Source organism: Balaenoptera borealis (assembly GCF_965194805.1).
Source record: "Balaenoptera borealis genome assembly, chromosome: 9".
In the NCBI taxonomy this organism is placed as follows: domain Eukaryota; kingdom Metazoa; phylum Chordata; class Mammalia; order Artiodactyla; family Balaenopteridae; genus Balaenoptera; species Balaenoptera borealis.
Window position 1 is genome coordinate 48,464,215 of NC_138873.1, and position 24,711 is coordinate 48,488,925.

At 43.2% G+C, this 24,711-nt stretch overlaps 1 protein-coding gene across 5 annotated transcripts in view; it reads left to right on the forward strand.

Annotated features, from left to right (window-relative positions):
- The window catches only part of FYN (FYN proto-oncogene, Src family tyrosine kinase), a 207,951-nt gene that overhangs the window by 73,680 nt on the left and 109,560 nt on the right, over positions 1–24,711 (forward strand). For 4 of the 5 annotated variants that reach the window (XM_082404802.1, XM_082404803.1, XM_082404800.1 and 1 more), the window contains exon 3: positions 15,749–15,818. The exons of the other annotated variant lie outside the window; for it this stretch is intronic. The gene's annotated coding sequence lies outside the window, so the exon portion shown is untranslated. The remainder of the gene's footprint in view (positions 1–15,748; positions 15,819–24,711) is intronic. 5 annotated transcript variants of the gene reach the window in all.

The following is a 24,711-nucleotide window of genomic DNA, read 5'->3' on the forward strand; positions in this document are numbered from 1 at the left end:
AAATCTAAAGCTGGGTTTCCAGAAATTGAGGCAGAGCTTTGTGTCAACTGCAAAATAACCTATTCATTAGCAATTCTGCTGCATCATCCTTGGAACTTAAATTCCCATTTTCATCTTGGTGGGTATTTTCAGGAGTCAGTGAATGGTATTAACTTATGCTCTGGAAAAATGGGAGAATCCTGGGACAGATTTAAGAAGCACGGTTGCAGTCAGTCTTTTCCATTTTATATTATAGTAAACTCCTTCTGCGTCAGGCTAGCTTTCTGTGAGTTTTCTTTTCCTCCCTTCATCACGTTCGTTATCCCTTGGGCGAGTTGTGTCTGTCCCTCCTGCTGCACTCCCCCGCACTACGTGCTGGGAAGCTCTCCTGCAGAGCCTCCAACCAGCTGGAGAGCCTTCTTTCTCCCATCCCCCTGTCTTTCCCACCCCGTGGTGAGACCCATGCCTAATTTTCAGCTCTTCTGGGGTAGTGTGGCATTACTTGGAAGAAAATTAGAAAGCATTTTACACGGCTTATTACAAATCATTAATTGAAGTGCCACGAAACCCAGGGAATTTATTCTCCCATTGATGTGTGCGTAACTCCTATTAACATTAATAAAGTTGTTTAGAATCAAAGAACGGGCAGGAACCCGTAACAGAGGATCCATTTTGATACTGCTTTACAGAGTGACTCATACCCACAGGGCATCAACAAGCATTTTAAATATAATTTTTACCACTCCTTTTTAAAAAGGAGAGCAATTACTGAGTATGTCATCACAGCACGTTCACGTCCTTCAGTGTGAAGGACGGTAGCTGCTGTGAGGTCCTGCCCCGCCCGGCTTGGAAGTCCGTGTGAACGCAGGCAGGATCGGGGCGGGAGGCGTCCCACGAGGCTGCCGCGCCTGCGCACTGCCGTGGGGGGAGCTGCCGGCGCAGTGGGAAGGGGACCGTGACCGTTGGCATCCGCAAGACAGAGAGAAGTAAACAGAGGTGTTTGCTTCACCTGAGCCGTTTGTGCCCTGCCCCAACTGTGCAGTTATTGATAAGTCACATCAGTGAAATGAACCATTGCCGGGGCGGGGGGGAGTTTAGTCTAGATAATTGTAAAGCTTTTGAACGCTCCAAGGACCCCAGAGAATCTGAAGGTGTAGAAACAAGTGGAAAGTACCTTTAACCTTTCAAGTAAAATGCAAACACTAGGAGTTAGAGCTGCACTTTCTCTCATAGTGAATGAATTTGTGCAGTGCTTATTTATTCACCTTCATAGCCAATAAAGGGAGACTTATAACGGGCCCCATTTTTAGGTCTGTGTGTCTCCCCCTCACCCCTTCCCAGCTCCTTCTCTACCTCCTCTTCTGTCTATCATAGGGCATTAATTTGTACAGATGTTTTTAATGTTTGGAAAATGACTTCAATGTGGGTGACAGAGAAGAGAGATTTTCATAATTATGTCTGATTTGGACAAGAAGGATGGTATCCTTTCAGTGTCCTGTCGTCTTTCTCAGAAATGTTAACTTGTATAACACTTAGATTAACACTTGTTTGTTTTTAATGTTGCTTTTTAAAAATCATTTCCTAAAAGGGTTAGATGGAAAACTGTGAATTACTTTTATTAGGTTTTTGAAGTGCTAGTTATCATTGAATTATTTCCCTCAAGACTGGCAGCACCTCACCTAGTTTTGTCCTTGGAATGTTACTGAACCTTGCAAGATCTTTGAGTTCCTTCTTCTTTTGTCTGAGGTTGGGAAGCAGGTATTCATTTCTAAAATTGTTAATCTAGATGTTCTGAGAAAGAATACGGAATATACCTTTAATCACTGAACCTCATTTCTAGTTCTTTATTTTTTCTTAAAGAATAAGTATAGAGTTTCCAAAAAAAAAAAAAGAAAGCAATGCTGGTTATAAACAGGTAGAATCCAACTGGCACTGTGTAGATAAAAACAAGCCCAGAATTCTGTTCACTTATCCTTCACCACAGGACTGTGAACTGGGTCAGGATTATCCTTGTTTTACAAATGAGGCGGCTGGAGCTGGAGAGGGAAAGCCAGCCTTTCTCAGGGCCAGAGATCCAGGGAGGGTTGAGAACAGGGCCTGCGTGATTACTGCCCAGCCCTGCCTGCCTTTGGGTCTTGTTAGAGTTTGTTCCCAGAGACCAAATTTGACTCTCCAGTGCCTAACAGAGTTGCTTGGAGCATGACAGACAATAAATGGTTGGTGAATGAATATATTGACAAAGCCAATATATTGGCTGAAGTTGAAGATGTATAATATTACCCATTGCATAGGGTTACCACGAGGACAAAATAAGATAATAATATATACAAACATAGCATATATATATATATATATATATATATATATATATATATATATATATATATATATGTTACACATATAACATGCTCAGTAAATGCTCTTTTCTCCTCTTTTGTCTTGGTTCAGTTAGACCACCCGCCTGTGGTTTTGCTGTCAAGTGTGTATGTCTCTCCATTTATTTTGATATGATGCACAGAATGTAATACATTTTGTGATATGGTTGTATTACCATATTACATGCTGCACATGTGATTGAAAGAAATTTTTTTCACCAAATAATACTACGTTATGATGCCTGTATTAGTTTGCTAGGCTGCCATAACAAAGCACCACAGTCTGAGTGGCTTAAACAACAGAAATTGATTTTCGCACAGTTCTGAAGGCTGGAAGTCTGACAAATCAACGTGTCAGCAGTGTTGATTTCTTCTGAGGTCTTTCTCGTTGGCTTACAGATGGCCGTCTTTTCCCCTAATCTCTTCGTCTTATGAGGACCCCAGTCATGTTGGATTAGGGCCTTACCCTAGGACCTCATTTTAACTTAATTACCTCTTCAAAAGCCCTGTCTCCAAATACAGTCACATTCTGAGGTTGTACTAGGGGTTAGGACATCAACATATGGGAAAAGGGAGGCACATTTCAGTCCATATCAATGAATGCCTTTGATATTTTTCCCTTTTATTTCATTAAAGAAAATGCTGGTCACAACCAACTAAGTTGAATTTTCTGACCCCCTAAATTGATTAGAGACCACAGAGTAAAAGGAACTACGGTGGTGGGTTGTGTTGGTTTACCAGGTTAGTGTGAAATTGGCACCAGCACTGGGACTGGCCGCTGATTGCAGAGACAGCCCTAGAGGCTCAAACACAAAAGGGAGCATAAGGTCAGAGTGGGCAGCCTTCTGCAAACATACAGCAAGTTCCTTAGCTCGGGTCAACAAAAGTTTTCTGTAAATGGCCAGACAGTAAGTATTTTTGACTTTGCAGGCCATATGGTCTCCACTGAGACAGCTCTGCTTTTGTATCATGGCAGCAGCCAGAGACAATACATGAACTAATGGGTGTGGCTGTGTTCCAATGCAACTTCATTTATAGACTCCAAGATAGGAATTTCATAGAATTTTCACATGTCACGAAATATTCTTTAGGTTTTTTTCCCCCCAGCCATTTAAAAATGTAAAAACCATTCTTAGTTCATGGGCTGTGCAAAAGCAGTCGAATCAACCCACCAGCTGTAGTTTGCCTACCCTGCCCTTTCTGGTACAGCCAAGTCATCTAGCTGAAAGGCTCTCAAGAAATTGGCCTGGGTGCTTTTTCCTCAGTCCACTTAAATTCTAAACTGATTATAATGCTTGACTCTTGTGATTTATCTATATTTCCAAATGGAAAATCTCTGTGGCCACTCATGATAAAAAATGACTTTACCTTTTAAAATTTTTTTATTGGAGTATAGTTGCTTTACAATGTTGTGTTAGTTTCAGATGTACAGCAAAGTGAATCAGTTATACGTATACATATATCCACTCTTTTTTAGATTCTTTTCCCATATAGGTCATTACAGAGTACTGAGTGGAGTTCCCTGTGCTGTACAGTAGGTCCTTATTAAAAAATGACTTTAAAAGCAAATGTTATTTTCTTACCAGAGAGAACTTTAACTGGGGATGTAGAAACCTCCTTAAATGATCCACAAAATCGTCGTTTGTCAGATAGTGAAAAGTAGAATCAGCATCAGAAAGTCTGCACAAAAACAATAGAGTTTGAATCTAAGGGGTCTCCTTTGGGAAGCCAATATTCGGGGAAATGGAATCGCTGAGGAAAGTCCCAGGTGTCCTCGTGGCACATGGAGTCTCCTCCATACAGCTCGACTGCGTGGTCCTGGTCCCCATGCTCACCTCTCAGGGTGAGTGAGGTCTCTCTCATAGGAACTCTATACCCTCCACAGTCCCCTCGCACACGATGCTCTCCCAGCTCAGAAGGTAGGCCACAGTGAGACCCTCTCTCACTCCCTGTGGAGGCTGCCAGCAGCCCAGGATGCTGTGTAAGTGCCCAAGTAAATCTCCCTACCAGAGGGTCCCAGAGAACAAAGCATCTGAGAAGACAAGAGTCTGGCCATATGGTTTCTGTGCCCCCAGGGATGTATTTTAGTGGTGGCCAGAGCAGTTGTGCATAGCCCATGTCTAATGATGACAGGCCAGCCCCGCACAGACTCTGAGCAGCTGCTGAGGTTGAGCTACCCTCAGAACTGGAGACAGAATTCTCTCTCCATCCATGTGATGCTGCAAGATCAGGACTCTGCCCCGTGACCATGTGTATCCAAGTGGGAATCTGAAGAGCCCAGAAACGGACAAAGGCAGGAATGGTGTCCTGGGAGTTATTTTCAGTATTACAGGCTGTCGAGTGGAAACTATACATTTATCCACAGCAAGGCTTAGAGACAAACTGAGCCGTTGTTGCCCCCAGGGGCAGGCCCGAGCTGATGTCTTGGGGTGACTCTGAAGGGGGATGGAGCACCTACTGTGTGTCACATAGAGATCACCTTTATCCTCAGGGCTTTCCCCTCCAGAGATACTGCAGACAGTAAACCAAGGCCCCAGGAAGCTGTATTTTAATCGACGTGAAAAATTGGGCTTGAATATCCAGATTTTCGCCTTAAAAAATCAGTCAGATAAAATTAAAAAGATTTGTGTTATTTTATTTTGAAACTGTTTACTTCATGCCATCCTAACATACAGTAATAAAATAACTTTGGCATGACAGTCATCTTAAGTGAATAAAAAACCCAATGAAATGAAATGGCACTTTTAAGCTTTTAGCAAAGCAAATTTTTGAATTATCTTGCTTAAATTAAATTGCTGTGCTCTTTTGCTTTCAGTACTTACAAGAGCTCTGTTTTGTCTCTGGTTTCACTGCCTTAACCACTGAGATTTTTTTTTAATTGAAGTATTAACATGCATACAGAAAAGTACACACATTGTTAATTGCACTGAAAATGAATTTTCACCAAGTGCATACTCCCCCGTAACCGGGAGCCAGATGGAGGAAGAACGTCACCCAAGCCCCTTAGACCCCTTCCCAGTCCCAAACCAACCCCACTCCCACCAAAGGTAACTATTATACCATGGTTTCTAACATAGGTTGAATTTGTCTACTTTGAACTTTATATAAATAAAATCTCAAGGATGTATTCTTGTGTCTCTTTCAACATTACATTTGGGAAATTAACCCATGTTGTTATGAGTTGTAGTTTGTTCGTTCTCATTGCCGTGTAATGCATTGTTTATTGTAAATTTATTTATCCCTTCTATTGCACATGGGCTTTGGGGTGGGTTCCAGTTTGGGGCTATTGCAGACAGTGCTGCTAGGAACACTCCTGTACATGTCAGTGGGTGAGTATCCTTAACGTTGCTGAGGACGGATTCCTTGACGGCGAGATCCTGGGTCATGGGACGTAGGTATGTCCAGCTCTAATAGATCCTGCCGGGTTTCCACAGTGTCTTCATCAATTTACACTCTCACCAGCACTGTATGAGAGTTCCAGTTGTCCCATGTCATCACCACTTTGTGGGTTTTGTCTCTGTCATTTTGGCCTATCTGGTAGGTGTGTATTGGTAAGGCATTGTGATTTTAATTTAGTTTTCTTCGATGACTAAACTAGAGCATCTTCTTACATGTTTATTGGCCATTTGGATTTCCCTTTTTGTGAAATTTCTTCTCAAGTTTTTGCCCATTTTTATATTGGGTCATCTGCCTTTTCCTTATGGGTTTGTAGGAGTTCTTTGCTGGATTTATATATTGAAATTATCTTCTCCGCTATGTGGCCTACCTTTTGACTCTGTTGATATCTTTTGATAAAGAATTCTTAATTTTAATACAGTCCAACTTATTTTTTTCCTTCATGGTTAACACTTTCTTGTATTCTGTTTTTTAAACATCTTTACCTGTCACAAGATCTGAAGGTATTCTTTGTTTTCTTCTAAAAGTTTTATTATTTTACCTTTCACATTTATTTCCACCATCCATCTGGAATTGACTTTCACATGTAAGGTAGAGATTAAGAATCATTTTTTTCATATGGGTACGCAGTGTATTCATTTCCTAGGGCTACCGTAACAAAGTACCGCAAACTGGGTGGCCTAAAACAACAGAAATGTATCCTCTCATAGTTCTGGAGGCCAGAACTATGAAATCAAGGTGTGGGCAGGGTCATGTTCCCTCTGAAGGCTCCAGGGAAGAATCGTTCCTTGCCTCTTCCTAGCTTCTGGTTGTGGCTGGTAATCCTTGACGTTCCTTGGCTTGCAGCTGCGTTGTTCTGATCTCTCCCTCTGTTGTCACGTGGACTTCTTCCCCTTGTGTTTCTCTGTGTCTAAACTTCCTTCTTATAAGGACACTGGTCGTAATGGATTTAGGGCCCACCCTAATCCACTATAACCTCATTTTAACTAATTACATCTTCAGTGACCCTATTTCCAAATAATGTCACATTATGAGGTCCTGGGGGCGTTAGGACTTCAATATATCTTTTGGGGGAACACAATCAACCCACAGTACCCAGTGAACCCAGTGCCATTTATTGAACTTCAGTGTCATCTTTGTCATAAATCAGGTGATTATCTGTGTAGGTCCATTTTGGGACCTTCTTTTTTGTTCTATTGGTCTCATTGTCTATGACACAGATACCACACTGTCTTAATTACTTTTATTTTATAATGAATCTTGGTATCTGATAGAGTAAGTCTTCCAGCTTTGTTGTTGTTCTTCAAGATTATTTTGTTTTTTGGCACTTTGCATTTCCATATGAATTTTAGAATCTGCTTGTCAATTTCTACCAGAAAAAAAAAACTGCTATTTTTTAAAATTGAAATTGCATTGAAGATGCAATCTGGGGGAGAACTGACATCTTTAAAATATTGAGACTTTCAGTCCATGTACATGGCATAACCCTCTATTATTTAGGTCTTCTTCAGTTTCTCTCAGTAATGTTTTTAATAGTTTTCAGTGTTAAGGTCTTACACATCTTTTATTGCACTTATTCCTATATATCTGATATTTTTTGATGGAGATTTGTTTTGATGAAATAAAAAGCAGAGGAAGTGAAGAAAAACTTCTACTGGGTTTACTGTTTCACATTATTAAGGAATTTTCCCATGTTTACCAAGCTTAGCAGGGCTAAGATTTAAGTCGAGGTCTCACTGGATCCAAATAAGAGCTGGGCAAATAAATTAGTTACCTCTTCAAAAGTGCAGTTTTTATTTATTTATTTATTTAAAAATTTTTTAACATCTTTATTGGAGTATAATTGCTTTACAATGGTGTGTTAGTTTCTGCTTTATAACAAAGTGAATCAGTTATACATATACATATGTCCCCGTATCTCTTCCCTCTTGCGTCTCCCTCCCTCCCACCCTCCCTATCCCACCGCTCTAGGTGGTCACAAAGCACCGAGCTGATCTCCCTGTAAAAATGCAGTTTTTAGAAGAGGCGAAGTGGTTCAAAATTTGGGATCCTTGGATGTAGGTAAAATAGGTCCTTGGTAGAGAAAAGGTAGAGGCGTTAGTTCAGCCATGTTGCCACATGGAGAACCGTGGCTGGAAGAGGTATTGAGGACACGATGCAGATATTGGATGGGATAGGGGTCTAGATCTGAGGTTTTCAGTGTTGAGAACATTAGGGTTCCCCAGAAGTGCCAGGTGGGCCAGGAGGATGGCCAAGGTGGTAGTGTTTTGAGTCCTTTCCTCCTTGAACCAGAGCTGTTCTGTTCCACTTTTATCTAGTATGTTGGAGTGTAGCATAGACGTTAGAAATACACATGCACTCACATCTACGTGTGAATACACAAGGTTCTTGTACTAAAAAATAGCTTAAAGACTACCAGACTAGATATTCTTTAACATTCCATTCAGCCCCAGGATTCTGGGATTTTAATATTGTAGCCAGCCCACACTCCAGGGCCTCTGCACACATCATTATTAACCTTGATCTTGGCAGCATTGTGATACTGTGTGCGTATCCCAGGCCTTCCCAGGAGCTACTGCAGAATGTCTGTTTGGAGGGTCTTGAGAGTGGTAATCAGGTTGGAAGAGAGCTGGGGGACTTGTCCAGCTGCATCATAGCAAAGCAGCGTTTTTATTCAGACTCTGGATTGCAAATCACTAGAAACAGCTTCATTTACAAGGAAAATCAGAAATAATTCAAGTACACTACAAAACAGAGTTTCTATTTTATTTTTACCTGATACCTAAGAGATGTGATCACCTGATAGAAACTCACTGCCAGGAAGAAAAGAAAGACATGATTATTATAAATATATACTTCATTTTCATAAGTTTTATAGAACAGAATCTTTTTCCTCCTGACAGTCAACTAATTATTCCAATGGCATTTACTTCATTTATTTCTTTCCCAAATAAACCCTCAGCCTAGAGGTTTAAACATAGCAATCATCATCATTATCATAAATAATAATTATTATGTAATTATTAATATATTGCATATTAATAATGTATAATAAATTATTATTATGTGAAGGAGGAGGAGAAATTATATCACTACTGCTCTTCCGGCTTGAGGTTGATGGAGATTATGGGGAGCCCTAGAGCCCCATCCAACCCCTCCGACCACCCCTTTGCATGACTCAGCCCAACCACCATGCCAGTGAGCCCAAAATAAATACCTCAGAGCCGCCTCTTGGGCAGCTGAAGATAAGCGCATTTGCTGGTTTGGGCGTGCCTTGCTCCACCGTGAGCCTGAGTCCCCCTCATCCTGGCAATGGCTGATGAGAGAGGAGCAGTCAGCCCTTTCTAGTCCGACCTTCCTGCCCTCTCATCCTGCGGTCGGTAACCCCTTTGTGCTGGCCGAGTGGTCTCCATGCTCATCTCTTTGTCTACCCATCACTCTTCTCCTCTTTCCTTCCACTCTTTACTCCCGCTCCAGCAAATAAGAAAACAAACAACAACCACAGCCTTGCTTGAGTATCCCCAACTTGTGGTGGTGAAGCCAGAAGGACCAGGGCCCCTGTAGGCAGGGAAAGCAGATGGGCCAGTGATGCCTTCTCGGAGCACCCCTCTGCCTCCCCCACGAGGGGTGAAGGCCCCAGTCAGTCCTAAAGCAGGCTTGGTTTCCTAGGGAACTCTGTTTTCTGCTTCCCATCCTCCTCTCCTTGCGAATGGGCTTTGTTTGCACACTTGCTTGTTTAATGTGCTATCGCGCCGTTTGGAACTCTTTAGTTTTGCAGACAATTGACTTTGGACTTGCAGGGAACGCTGTCACGTGCCCAGCTTGCGCCTCACACTGCACAGGACAGGACAGCCGTAGCCGCCGTAGGAGAGCTATGTAAGGGAGGGGAAGTCACCCTCCCTAGCCCCTGCCCCCCCATTCCTTGCTTTTGAAAATAAGACAGCAGGGACTCACACAGCTGTTCCTTAACGGGTAGGCCCTGCAAGTGTGCTGGCTTTATCATCAGCCTGCACCGGCTGGAGGAAGCCTTGCAAGCCCCATTACAGAACTTAGGTCACAGAGGTGAACTGAAAAGGACAAAGCCCTCTGACTCAACAAAATGACGAGAAGTGGCTCCTCTGTGCGAAGCAGTGGGCCAGGCAATGTGTCAGCGGTTCAAAGATTTAGGGTAAGTGCCTGCCCTCAAGGATCTGGCTCTTTCCTGTGAAGCAGACAGTGTGGTAAGGTCTATAGTAGACGTGTAAATGGTGAGATGAATTCCAGTGGAGGAAATCGGACAAGAAATTCAGGGAGGGATTCATATTCGATTTGGGCTCGAGGGGCAGGTTGGGTCGCCATTCTTGCAGGTGGAGGTAAGGGTGCATGAGAGGGAAGAACAGGGCAGGTGAAGGCCAGGAGGAGGGACAGGTGCTGGGAACAGCAAATGCTTTCGTAAGGCTGGGTGTGAGGGAGGAAAAAGAAATGGGAGATAAGGCCAAGGGGGGTTTGGAATGGAGGTGGGTGGCTTTGAGCACAAAGCTGAAGAGTGTGAGTGTGTGTTAAGTCATTGGTTTTTCTAGCCATGTCACCACCCTGAGGTTCCTTGGGGGTGGCTCATAGGCACTGCAGGAGCAAAGGTCCAGAGCAGCTGCTTCCTTGCCCATGTTATATACTGGGGTATTGTCTTTCTTTTAAGAGGGTTCCCATTGGCCTGTGCCAGAGACCCATTCTCACTTATCTAGTCTCCATCAGTCTGCAAGTACTTACTGAGAGCCCTGTATGCCTAGCCCTGTACTCGGTTCTGTTGAAAGACAGTGGAAGATTTTGACCCAGTGGCATGGTAGTAAGAGCCACTGGGTCAGCAGCCTGAATTATAATTCCGTCTCTGCCACCCACTCATCATAAATCCTTAGGCAAGTCTCCTGGCCTCGCTGGGACCAGTTTCTCACCTGTGAAGTGCAGGGCTGGGCTGGTAAGTTGTTCCCAGCTGAGACATTTTAGGACCAACATGATCAGTACTATCATCTAGAGTTTTCCTGTGTGTGGACAGAGTAGGAAAGGGAGAGACCAGAGGCAAAGAGGCCACTTAAGAGGTGATGGCAAGAATTCCTGTGAGGTGTCTTAAGAGTCTGAGTGAGGCCTTTTACTTATTCATTCAACAAACGTAATAGTGCCCGCCACTGAGCATTGGGAATATAGCAGCGACCAAAACAAAGTCCCTGTCCTCAGGGTACTTTCTGTCTAGAGAGCTACAGTGGGACTGGAAACAAGGGTGATAGATCAAGAGATGTAGTTTGAAACTCATGACAAGGGTGATAGTCGGAGCTGTGGAAGTATATGAGGTACCAGGGAAGAGAAAGCAAAAAGGTTTGTAGGGAAAGAGAGACCTGAGGTGATGGAACGTCAGGAACATTCTGTGGAAAACCAACTAATGTTTACTCCATAATAGAAGATACATTCTGTATCAAGCCAACGCAACAAACCCATCCCCCAAAAATATCCCATTGTGGTTGAGAAGCTATGACACTGAAGAGAGAATGTCCATTTAGACACCCAGTTCTCCTTGACTATTGACTACATCACTCCTGTATATGAAGCAAAATTACATCAGAGCCATATATGGTTTTATGTAATAGCAGGTCTATTTGGTTTACTCAGAAAGGTCTTTAATAAGTACCAGTGATACGTAAAAGTGGTATGGGTGGCTGCCTAAGGTGCTAGTCCCTCAAATCTTTTCCCAAACCAGCTCGCTCCCGCTCCCTCTCTCTGCCTCTCTGTCTCTCTCCCCCCACCCCTCCTTCTCCCGAAGTTATTGCAGTGGATCCAGAAGCAGATTCTGAGAGCCTCAAGCTTTTCCTTATTTACCCTTCAGTAATTACATATCACAGGTTGTTTTCCCTATTAGAGTCTGGGGCTGAGCAATTAGTCTCCCATTGTTTTTGCAGGAAATGACATCCATGTGACTTCTGCGGAAGCAACTGTTGACCACTCTGGTTAAAAGAATTTGGAAAACGTTCAGAACTTCCTCTGGTTGATCATTTAGACCGACTGATTTAGAAAGCTTTTGGAAATGTGCAAAGCAAATAACGGTTGTCAGAACCGGAAATACTACTGGGTCAGTTCCTGGACAAAATAGGTCTCTGAACTGTTGCTCTGGTCTCTTGATGCACTGACTTGTCTGGAACCTTCACTGTGTGGCTGACTGGTGCCTCGGTATTCTGTTCCTTTTATAATGCTTTATTAGGGACTGATTAGTCAGGATGCTTTCCAGCTGCAGACAATTGACAAGCCAACTTAAGGAGGCCTGTACAATAAGAAACTTATTGGAAGTCTAGTAGCTCTGCAGACTTCAGGGTTGACTGAATGCAAACACCCCTACTCTCCTTCCCTGTGTTTTTTCTGTCTTTGCCCTCCTCTGTGGGCCAGCTTTATGCTTCATTTGGAGCAAGATAGCTACAGAAGTCCTAGGCATCACATCCTACACAACATTCAGAAGGAGGGAATTTCTCCCAGAAGAATGAGGAGAAGCTCCCAGCAAAACGTTCTGCACATCGTGTTGGCCTGAAGAAGGTCACATGCCTATTCTTGAACCAGTCACTTGCACGAGGAACAGGTTTCCCTTGATCAGTGTGTCTCAAACTTCAGCATGCTCACAGATCACCTGGGATCTTGTAAAACAGCTTCTGATTCAGTAGGTTTGGGGTGAGGCCTCAGAGCTGACGTTTCTCAGAAGCTCCCACGTGATGCTGATGTTGCTGCTGGGCACCCTGCAAAGCCTTAGACCCCTCAGGCCCCCACCCCCCCACCTGGGAGTGCTGTCACCTTTTCTCAGGCACTGTGGCTGAAGGAACATGGGGCATCTGTTAGGAAGAAGGAAGAGGGAATGGCCCCATGCAGATGAAAACTGTATTAGAGATCCTCGTATCCAGTGCATAATGAGAATGTTACCTTTAAACAGGAGCCACACGACGTCTATGATATGCATTAGAAGTAAAAAGTAAGTGCCATGCTAAGTGTTGTTGTGTGGGAGCACCTATAGGTGCTTACTATGTACTCATGAGGATGTGAACATTGCAATTTCTGAAATAAAAGATTAAACAGTCATGCTGCCCTCTTCATTATCATTCAGCTATTTTAATTTAATACCATATATCTAGTGTGACTCAAAAGGAACAAATTCAAATGAAATAGATTTAAATGTCCCTAAGTATAAAAAGAGTGTGCCAAGTCCGTCCATTGTCCTCTGAGTAGCTATCTCATCCGTCTTAGTTACTGGGGAGGGAGGGTACACCCCGACTTGTCCTACGAGTCACTTGACATGATGTCAGGCATGAAAAATGCTGCTTGCCGGTGTTGAATTTCTGCCAGAGCAAATGGTCACAGTGCCCTAATGCATGGTTTTCAGTGGAGAAAATCATTATGCTCTCTTCATTGAAAAGGAAGAACCATTCTGTTATTTTTTGTGTGCTCTTTTCTTGGCAAAAGGCACACAGGAGTTCTGAGCTGCAGCAATTTTGGAAAAAAGGCTGATAAGACCAAAGGACCAGTGTCCGTCCAGAGGCTGCTCCGTCACAGACTCAGTGGGGCCCGGAGTGGAATATGCCACCAGGCGTTGAGTAAACCCCTCTGGGATGGTCCCCTTGGAGGGGTTGCCATCTCCGACCTCATACGCAAAGACATCATTCAGGAGGGGAGCTGGAATTTCACTGCTCCATCGACTTGACTCGCCTGCTCTGGAACCACAGCTTCACATCTGTGAGACCTGTGGGAAGGCAGAGCAGCTCTTACTAACTGGCCTCACCTATGTTGGTCACCAAAGCACCCATACTTAGGGGAATCACTGGCTATTCCTTGTCTTTGCAAAGGCCCTGACACTTTGAGAGATTCTCAGCTCCTCTGGACTAGCTGGGGAAAGCTGCTAGGTTCGAAGTTCCACTAAGGCAGGAATTGTGCTCATGTCACACAGATGCCCCATGTATGGGTGGAATGACTGAACAGTCGGTCTGTCCCAGGGAGATCTGTCGGTCAGCCACGCTGACCAAGCATTCACTCTCTAAGGAGAAATAAAAGAGGGGAACGTTTTGTTGCCTAACTTCAGAATTTTATAATCTAAATATACAATGTTTAGGTGTCCCATCTGCATATTTAGAACCTCATAGGCTGCCAGACAGAGGTGAAATAATATTAATATTAGCTGAGCCTGTGTTCTACAAGCAAGACTGCACTATTATTCACTGATTGGTTCAAACAATGCTGGCTGAATGTCTTCCTGCTGTGAGCTATGAGGCAGAGGATTCTTCACCGCCATGAGAGGAATACAAAATGGGGAAAAAATAGGGCCTTCGCTTACAACTTAGAGGACTTAGAACTTAAAAAGTAGGATATAATAAGTACATTTAAAGTATCTATATCAAATAAAATATAATTTTTAAAAAGAGAAAAGCAAAGAGGGGTAAGATAATACTAAATTGGGAAAGTCCAGGTAGTAGGGGCTCAAGAAGATGATGAGAGTTACACTAGGCCTTAAAGTGGGGCTCGTGATCTGGAGTCCACAGATGGAATTCTGGGGGAGGGGGTGTCTGTGAACTTGGATGGAGGAAAATTATCTATTTTCACTAACCCTTAATTGAAATCTAACATTTCATCCTGTTATGACAGTAGTATTAGCTATTTGTCACCAGTAGTAATTCTAGGTATTTTCATATTACATTATAGTTACAGATACCCTGAAGTATCATTTATGCCCAACATTACTTCAAAACTACAGTAGTAATTAGACTTTTCCTGGAACTTATTTGAATATTAAGAGAAGCACATCATAATTTTGTTACATGTTTTGATAACTGAATATCAGTATACTTCTTTTGAGTCCTATGCATTTCATGTGTTAACTTCAAGAATTTAAAAACATTATTCTGAGAAACATGTCTCTAGACTGTTATGGAACAAAAAGGTAAAGAGCTCCAGGCTTAGAAAATGGTGAGGCCGCCTACTGGCACTTATGGGACAGGAGACACTCAGAGAAGGGTCTGGAATGCCCACAGGCTGAGGCAGGACTGGTGGCTGGATTCTGCAGCATCTGATGGGAAGATGTGAGGACAGAGCTAAGGCGAGTGGGAGGCCCAGGCTGATATAGTGATAATTTCACAGGTAAACTTGTAGGTGGTGGGAAGCAGTAGAGGTGTTTCCGCTGAGGCTTTAAGTTGTGTTTAAGAAGGAGCAGGATTGGAAGAGAAGGAACTGGAGGCCAGGAGATGGGTTTCTGCAAGGGGTGAAGCTGACCAAACAAGAGTGTAAAGATGAGAATGGAGAGAGGCGGTGAGTTCCAGAGTTGCCATGGGACTCAAAGGTCAGGCTCAGGCCAGGATTTGCAGTGCAGGTGAGCAAGGCCAGCTTAGGCTTCAGGCCTGCATGACCCAGAGAAGGATAATAGCTCCTCACCTTCCCCGAGTGATTGCTGTGCCAGATGCTGTTTTAAGCCTTTCAATGTCATTTATATGTCACTAAATTTATATTACTTAATGCTCATAACAACCCTGTGAGGTTAGTACAGTAATTCCTATCTTTCAGATAATAAAATGAAATCTAGAAAACAGAGGTGAGGGCCTCGCAGCCAGCAGGGGAGAATGGAGTGTATTGCTGAAAGAAAGAGGAAAGAGGAATTGGTTTTGGGGGGAAAAAAAGGTTATGGGTTCAGCTTTAGATATCTTTGCATTGTTCTCTTATCTTCAATTATTTTAAAAGGCTAAAAATTCAAATAAAGTATTTATAAGCACAGTTTCTGGTTTATTTCATTGTCCAGATTGTTATTTGTTTGTTATTAGTGAGTGCTGAGTCAATTTGTAAATTGGTTTCATCTTTCCTGTGAAAAACAAAGAGGAATCTGGCAGTAAGAGTGTGGTACATTGATGGGTTCCCAAAACAAGGAAGATGTTGTGGTTTCCAGAAGGGAAACACAATATATATTAAATTACTTCTGCCTAATGATGCAGTTTTCCTTTTGTTGTGGTATTTTTCAGGACCAGTCCAGCAGCTGTATTAGAAGACATGTGGTATATATAAAGTTTGTGATCGTTGGGGGAAATTTTGGTAAGTGTCGCTGCATTTATTTCTGATACCTTGTGAAGTAAATGTTGCTCATAAAGGGAAACCATGGCCTTGTTCTGTGCATCTTTTAAACCTGTACTACACTTGACAAAAATGGATTTTATAATTAAATGTGACGTTCAGTTGGTGTTTTCTGACAGTATGACATCTTTTTCTTGTCATTGCTGATGTTATTAAGCAATATGGGGTTTTCTAAGACATAATAATAAGTCTAGATTTTAGGAAACCTTCCAGATACAGGATAAAGAATACCCTGGACCATTTAGCTTATGTTCTTAGCCACTCATGGAATGTGAGAGTAATAAACTTGCAAACCAAAAGAATAAAAAAATGTTTTTAAGTTTCCAAAGCAGAGAGATCCTTCTGGTCTATATGTTGAAATGAGAGAGAAACAGGCAGTTAGCTGCTTGGGGAATGGGACATGCAAGGGAGTTAAGAATCCAGCAAGCCTGGGACCCAGCCCACCAACCAGCATAACAGCAGCCTGAGACCAGGAACATTAAATTCAGCAAACACCCAGAAGACCTTGCTAGCAGTAGTCAAAAGGACAGGAGACTTGGGTTAAAACTCAAGTTCTACACTTACCGGTTGTTGTATAACCTCTCTGAGCCTCAACCTCCTTGTCTGTAAAATGAGGCTTATAATGTTACCTACCTCAGAGTGTTGTTGTCAGAATAAAACAAACTAGGTAGTGCTGGGGCACCATGAGTGCTCAATAAAGCAGTTATTCTTTTTTTTTTAAATTTATTTTATTGAAGTATAGTTGATTTATATTTTAAATATAAAATACATTCAATATTTTATTGAAGTATAGTTGTGTTTATTTCTGCTGTACAACAAAGTGATTCATATATATATATACACATTCTTTTTCATATTCTTTTCCATTACGGTTTATCACAGGATATTGAATATAGTTCCCCGTGCTCTACGGTAGGACCTTGTTGTTGATCCAGTCTATATATACTAGTTTGCATCTGCTCACCCAGTCTCCCAATCCATCCCTCCCCCTTGGCAACCAAAAGTCTGTTCTCTATGTCTGTGAAAAGCAGTTATTCTTGACAACAGAACACCCTTGTTTGGAAACTGGACATTTGCCATTGAGGTCAGGCCAGCAAAAGGTGTGAGTATCTTCCAGCAGGAGGGCCACTGGGAAGGGGCTGGTCACACCCCATTTGCTATCACAGGGGGCGTCACAGCTGGTCGCCACAGTCCCTCCTGCAGCGTCCACTGCATCGCAATGTCCCCAAGACCTTTGCCATCTTCTCTAACCCTCTCAACCCATTCTTTTTTTTTTTTTTTTTAATTTATTTATTATTTATTTTTGGCTGTGTTGGGTCTTTGTTTCTGTGCGAGGGCTTTCTCTAGTTGCGGCAAGCGGGGGCCACTCTTCATCGCGGTGCGCGGGCCTCTCACTATCATGGCCTCTCTTCTTGCAGAGCACAGGCTTCAGATGCGCAGGCTTAGTAGTTGTGGCTCACGGGCCTAGTTGCTTCGCGGCATGTGGGATCTTTCCAGACCAGGGCTCGAACCCGTGTCCCCTGCATTAGCAGGCAGATTCTCAACCAATGCGCCACCAGGGAAGCCCTCAACCCATTCTTAAACCAGCTTAGCTAATTTAACTTCCCTTCCTGCCACCTTTGCAGCCAGGTGCAATCACGTTGTTTGAGCTTTGTTCGGTTTTGGAGTTAAAGTTATTTTGAACCAAAATAACGAGAAGAAGAAGAAGGGTTGGGAGGAGATGGTACCCTTGGTTTAGGCTTCAGTTACCATGTTGAGGCTTTCATTTCCAAACCTTTCTTTGGACTTTTTGTCTATGCTTATTATGCAGCCTTCACAGAGATCCAATTATTGGAAGGAAATTTTTGAGCTTTGACCAAAAGAATTTGGCTTTGGGGTGGAGCCTTTACCTGTGGTTGGAGAGAATCAACCATATCGGCTGATGGTTAAGATCGGGTGTCTGGAGGTGACAACCCTCCAGTTTCAGGGGATCAAAGAGATGGACATGGCCTCAGGGGTTGTCTGACCCAAGCTCCCACCAACCAAAAAAAACCCTTTTCTCCAGAATTCTTGACAGAGGGGAATTCACATTCTCTCAAAGGTGGGGTTTGCTACTGCACAGAGGCGCTTTCTCCAATTAAAAAGCGATTCAGGGCACAGGGAAATTTAAGGGGGTGAGAAAATTGTGCTAGATCTTGATTGTAGTGGTATTTATACAACTGTAGGTTTTGTGAAAACTCACAGGACTATACAATAGAAAAGGAGAATTTTGCTGTAGTCAATTACACCTTAATTTTTTAAATGGGAAAAAAATGAGCAATCAGATACCTGGACATTAGGTCAAATTGTTAAAGAGGGAAGGAGAGAGTAGGAGGGAGGAAAGAAAAGCGATCTGGTCCTTCTGTTGAGCTACAATATGTGGTCAAGGGAACAAGGACTTGGTCTTCTTACTTCCTGTCATTTCAGCGTCTGGACAGAGACTGCCACCTAGAAGGCCTGTGATAAGTATTTATTGAATTGCTGACTTCCCTGAGTCACTCTGTAAGCAGATAGAGACAAGTGCACTCACTTTCCCACACACCAGCCCACCAGATGTTTGAAGATGTTCTCCTTCCTCATTCTTCTTCTCTGGGCTGAACTTACCATCTCCGTTCTTTGACTCTTTGTCTCCTGATGTTATTTTCCTTTCCCTCCCCACCCGGCGCCTCTTCTTGAGGAAGCACCCACCCGGCGCCTCTTCTTGAGGAAGCATCGGCTTTACCACTCCCTACACGAATGGCCCAGTGCTAGAAACGCAGCCCCCGAGGGGGTGTGGCCCGGGAGGAGTACAATGGGTCCTCGCTTCTGTAGATGGTGTTGATAGACACCAATCCTTATCCCCTTCCATACTGAGGGCCTGGTAACTGGATCGTGACGGATTTCTTACCAGTAGTCTTCTAAGAATGGAGCTCCTAAAAGTAGGGAGGTTAGCAGTCCAAGAGATCAGGTGGCAGCAAATTCGTCCTCATGAATGTCTTAACTGAAATGAGGCCAGGCCCTGCCACCCCTAGTTTGAAACAGCAGTGGTGCTGTTTATAAATCTTTCGGGGTAGTACTATATTACAGATCCTGATTCTTCACTGTGAGTCATAGGAAGTTAGAAATTCTGAAAATTAAACTTGTAGGTGCCTTGAAAAATCTAGATTTTTTTTCCTGGCCATGCCAGGGAGAGATATATAAATAGATAAATAGAGAGGGAGCAGTAGTTCTCAACCTGGGTTGTTTTTGTCCTCGCAGAGGACATTTGGCAATGTCTGAAGAAATTTTTGGTTGCCACACTGGAGGGAGGGGAGGGGTGTGTGCTACTGGCATCTAGTGGGTGGAAGCTAGAGATACTGCTAAAGACCCTAAGATGCACAGGACACCCGTCTCCACACACACACAGAAATGATCCAGCCCAAGATGTCAATAGTGCTGAGGCTGTGAAACCGCTATGGAAATAATAATAATAATAATAATCAATGCCTAAAGTACTCATTATTTTGAAGGTTTAACATTTTTAATATTTTGACATTTAATTAAATGTAAATATATAACTAGAAAACATAAATTTGTTCAGAGAATCACAGAGCTGAAAGGGCCCCTACATTACCACTGATTCCAAGCAAGATCTGATCTAAATGAATTCAGACAGATGGGTGTCTGCAGACTTATACTGAGGACTGTCAACTAAAGCTAGAAGCAAGACTCACACAACTTGATCCCAGCATTCACACAAAAGACATTGTCTCGTATTTTAAATTTCAGCCCCAGCTTCTTCAGATGTGTTTGTCTTCAGATGACCTCTGAGATGAAATGGTATTTCAGTCTGGGCTAGTCCATCGTTTTGAATCAAGGGTGTGATTCTGGTGTGATGAAAATGTGCTTAGGGAGGAGAGAGATCTCATTACAGATGATTGAGATTGGGTATTTTGGTACACAGGACTGTTTATTTCCATCAATTTTCTAGTGACACTACAATCTGGTTTAACCGGGAGTTGTTGAGAGCTTGTGTAGCCCAATATGGCCACATTTGCTGAAGCAGGGAGATTAAAGCAACATATGTCAAGTTGTGATATAGGACAATCCACTTGAAAAGATTGTAATTATAGGGCCTATTTCGGGAGGGTAACTGTGCTTTTTGTGAGGTATATTTTGGGATCCACTAACCCAGCTTCAGGGCCAGTAATATCTTCCCAGAAAGGGTGTGGTTATGTGCTTGTGGACATAAATATTTTCTTACCAAAAGCTTTGGTATTTGGTATTTTCCTTTGACTTTACTCCCCTTCATTTTTCTTTTTCTGATAATCTTTCCTCTTGCAAGAATGCTATGAAAATGCGTTCTGGAAAGCTGGAGAAGAGAAGGATAAAAGATCTCATTTAGATGGCCGAGCCCAGAGATTTAGGGACTTTACGTTATCAGTCTGCTGTTTTTAAGATGAATAGAATTTGGAGGAATGTGCCAAAGGTAATAGTAAGCAGAGTCAAGGGAAACTATAAAAACACCATGTTGGGGCAAAATATTTTAATGTAAAGATCTGTAGCAAAACTACACATTTATAGCTGCTCGTTTCCAGCACCCCCTCTCCAACCCATGGGTAATTCTCATGAGCTTGTTTCAGCGCTCTTTGCCTAATGACCTGGAGTGGGTGTCTGCTTTCGCTTTTGTTCTTCAAGGTTTGTGCCTTTGCCCTGCTCTGCCTCTGGCGCGTCAGGTGGATCCCTGGGGGAGTGGGGAGAGGGGGCTTCCTGCCTAGCTCTCCAGGTGGCTCCCACACACTAACCTGTGTGAACCGAGGCTCCATTCTCCCCTTTGTCAGGGCATACAGGTTGCACGCAGCAGCCCTGCCCAGCCTCTCAGATTCCCTTCCGTGAGAGCCACTGAAAGCTATAAAGAACAGAGCAGTGCGACACGTTGAAAGTCAGCTCTGTGCATGCTGGCCCTGCTCTGGCGTGCGTAAGAACAGAAGCACCACATTCTATAGCCTTGTACTTTTGATCTTTGAAGTAATTCGCACAATCGTTTATCTCTTTCTCACGAAGAGAAGTGTTCTTCTCCTTCCAGGCTAGTTTTGGTGCCATCCTAAACCAGGTTCTTTGAAGCTGCTTTGAGGCTGCCCTCCTGCTTGTCTGCTCCAATAGCCCACGTACTTAGAATTCACTCTAAAACGCACACTGTTGTGTGGTTTTTACCTGCAGCAACACGTAAACCAGAATTTCCCGCTTGTGGAAGGGAAACGTTTTCAGAATAAGTAGCTGTCGTGTATTCTAGTACACGACTGGAGAGCTGACCCTGTGTAATACATCCCACCTGCGATCCAGGTGGTGGGACCCCCCCCCCCCAGCCCTGCCCCTGACTGACAGGCTGCCCACGTGAACGCATGTTATGATACCACTTGTATAACCAGCTTAGGTTCGTAAGAAGCTGCTGCACACTTGCCCCTCCCAAACCACCTCTTAGGTGGTGGAGCAGGTGTTATGCCCAGATATAATCTGAGGCTCAGAGACTTTAGCCTGTGTCTCAGGCAGGGGGCGTTTGGGAGTGTGGGCACGTTTGTTGTCCTGCCCTCCAAGAGTAAGTCACTGTTGACATGTTGGAGACAGGGGGTGGGGCAGGGGTGGTAAATGTGCTGCCGTGTCTGGGACAGCCCTGCCCGGTGCAGAATTGTCCCTGGCACAGCGTTCATTGCACGCTTACTCAGAAGCACTGCCCTGAGGTTGCATGGCTGCCAGGCAACAGAGCTGAGCTCGTACCCACTCCCTCTGAATCCAGGATCTCTATGTCCCTCTCCACATTAAAGGCATCACGGAATTAATCCCCACTTCTTTGGGAGTGCTCACTGAAGTAAAATTGAACTCAGAATGGCTCTTCCTCAGATTATGCCATTGCTTGCTGTACACACCAGAGCTCAGGTGCGGCACATTCCAGGGGAAACAGCCTCTCTGAGACCTCAGTGGCCCAGCCTACCAGCACCCTGTTCCTGCCGTTCCTCTAGCAACGCCCAGTGCAGGTGGAGACAGAGAGTGCTATCTTTGGAAGAGATCAAAGAGGATGCTCCACCCAAAGCCTTTGATCCAATCTTACTGGCTTACAAACCATCCAGAGGGGCAATTAGGTATCAATCTCAGGAGTTTTTGATAAGATATCTTAGGTTTCATATCTACCTGGTATGCTTCTACAGCCTGTTGGAGCTTTGTTTAAAGTTTGGTTTTGATGTCAGCCAACAAAGAAGCCAAACAGTGGCTACATCAGTTTGAGTGAGCACACATGAAATTTATTAAAGTGGTAAAAATAAAACCATGTTGAATGAAAAGGCACACAGTGAAGCTGACCTGAATATAAAGGTTGAAGGGATTATGAAAAGGGGAGGAAGCGACAGTATCTGATCTTTTCTTTTTTTTTTTTCTTTTCTGGTTTTTTTTTTTCCCCCTTTTTCCTCTTCCAGTTTCTATCTCAATTTTTTATTTTGAAAATTTTCAAACCTACTGGTTTGAGAGAATGATAAAACAAATACCAGTTGTTCCAAATTTGCCACATTTGCCTTCTTTATTCCCTCTTCCAATTACATATATGTAATATATATAATATGTAACATATGTGTAATATACAATATATATTATATATAGTATACATTATAGAAATTTTTGCTACACCATTTGGAAGTTGCAAACACCTTGACACTTTAAATAGTTCACCATGTATATTCTAAATCTAAGGACTTTCTTCTATATAACTACAATACTATTAGCTAGTAAGAAATTTAACAATAATTCTATAATATTATCTAATATCCAGTCGATATTCAAACTTTCCCAGTGGTCCCTGGCTGGCTGTGGTATAAAATGTCTTGCCTTCTGGGCTTGTCTGTTTCTTCACAGTGTTTTTTAACTTGCTCCTTACTTCCTAAAAATTGTTAGATCTATAGGCTTGTTATTAGATGCAGGTTAAGCCTCTTTTGTCAAGAATACTCCATAGGTAGTATTGCATGCTTGATATTACATCACATCAGGAGGCAGATGATGTCAACTTGTCCCACCATCCACAGTGCTAAGTTTGATCTCACAGATCAGGTGGTAACCAGACCTCACCAGTGTCCAGATATACTTTGAGTCAGTAAGGCATCTATGGGCTGGTACCTGGGTCCTTTGTCAACATCCTCTCCCCCACCCACCTTCAGTCCAGTGCTTTGAGTATCGATGAATAATCCTCACCTGCAGCAGTTATTACACTGGGATAGTGTCTGATATTTTTCACCCTTTGCTTTCACTTCCTCAGTTCTTTATAGCGAATGATCTAGGGCTTCATATTTTTCAGTGATGATTTTTAAGCCACTTCCTTGGTAGTCAGTTATCTTTTGCTGTGATAATAGATTATGCTAAACATTTTTATTTCTCACCTTCAGAATAAGGAGGAGTAACTTTAGCAGAGCATTTAATACATACCAGGACCACACAGACTCCTTACCTATAGAACTCCTTTCACTTTCTTCTCTCACAACAGCTCAGACTAGCAAGCAAAGTGACTTGCTCAGGGTCACCCAGCTCCCACGGTGGAGCCAACATCAAGCAGATCTGTCAGGCTTAGAGCCAGGGTTTTCCACTCATTCGTGTTCCCTCCGACCTCCAACCCTGGCTGTATCTCTCACCCCCACAGTTCTTGCCTTACATGAATGCCTGCCTGACTGGTAGGTCCATAAACAGGGAAAGTCAGTGAGGGCAGGGCTGTGCAGCTGGAGAAACACAAGCCATCCACACCTACAACGGGCAGGTGCTACTGGGTCTCTGACAGATGTGGGCCCAGCACCACCAGAGATCTCGACCTGTGTGTTAACCATTTCAACTTTTTAATGTTGGCAGCTAATTAATATATTCTGATACTTTTCAGCCAAGTTGCCAATTTTCGGCACCAGCACCGCTGCTGACTGAGGCTGCCTTGAGTCAGTCATGGCTTTGCTTAGAAATGGAATTCATTGTTTGTCTGTCTGTTTGCTTATTTGTTTTTAACACCCTCTTTTAAACAGATATTAATATTCTTGAGATGTGATACTGTTTTGATTTGGGGGGGTGTCTGATTTTTGAAGAGGGAAAGTTGGGCTTCATGGAAGTATTCTTCAATTGATACATTATTATTATTTTTTTTTTTTCCACTGAGTCAACACAGTTTATCACGGAACTGCACTTTCACTTTCAAACAGACTATTTCAAAGAGCTGGAACAAGTGTGAGGTGGGAGTTGGGGGAGGGACAGGTGCCCCTCAGGAGCCAGGACCCCCAGCTGGCTTCCCCGGGCCAGGGCAGGGGAGGGAGCATCAGGCCATTCAGTCTCCAGGCGCCAGCTCTCCACGTGCACATGCACAGCAAGCCAGCAGCTCCTCACGCATAAACGCAGACATGCTTAACAAAAATGGGATTTCTTAACCAGCACAATAGTAGATGTTTTGTCTGTAGCTTTGAAGGAAAGCAAATACATTTTGCTCTGAATATCATCCTTAGAATTTTTCTTTTTCAAATTGTTCTCTGAGTCCTTGCAGGGCGATGAAGTTTTTCTGTTTCACCCACCTTGCACTCTGTGTTCTCTGTGTATATTTAACTGTGTTAACGAGTCACAGAAGAACCTGTAAACTTGTTCCCGTGAGAAGAACCGAAGCAGAACTGACAGATAAATAGCAGCACTTCTCAGGATGGGCCTCAGTTGTTGTAGTGCTGGCTGAGGGTGAAGACCTCCTAGGTTAATTCGAATTGTTTTTAGCAGAATTATTCTTAAATTGGGAGTGATGGGGAATGATTGCAGGTAAAGACCTTCTGTGGTCTTACTTCATCTTGCAGGAATTTAGTCCTGCCCTCCCATTTTACAGATT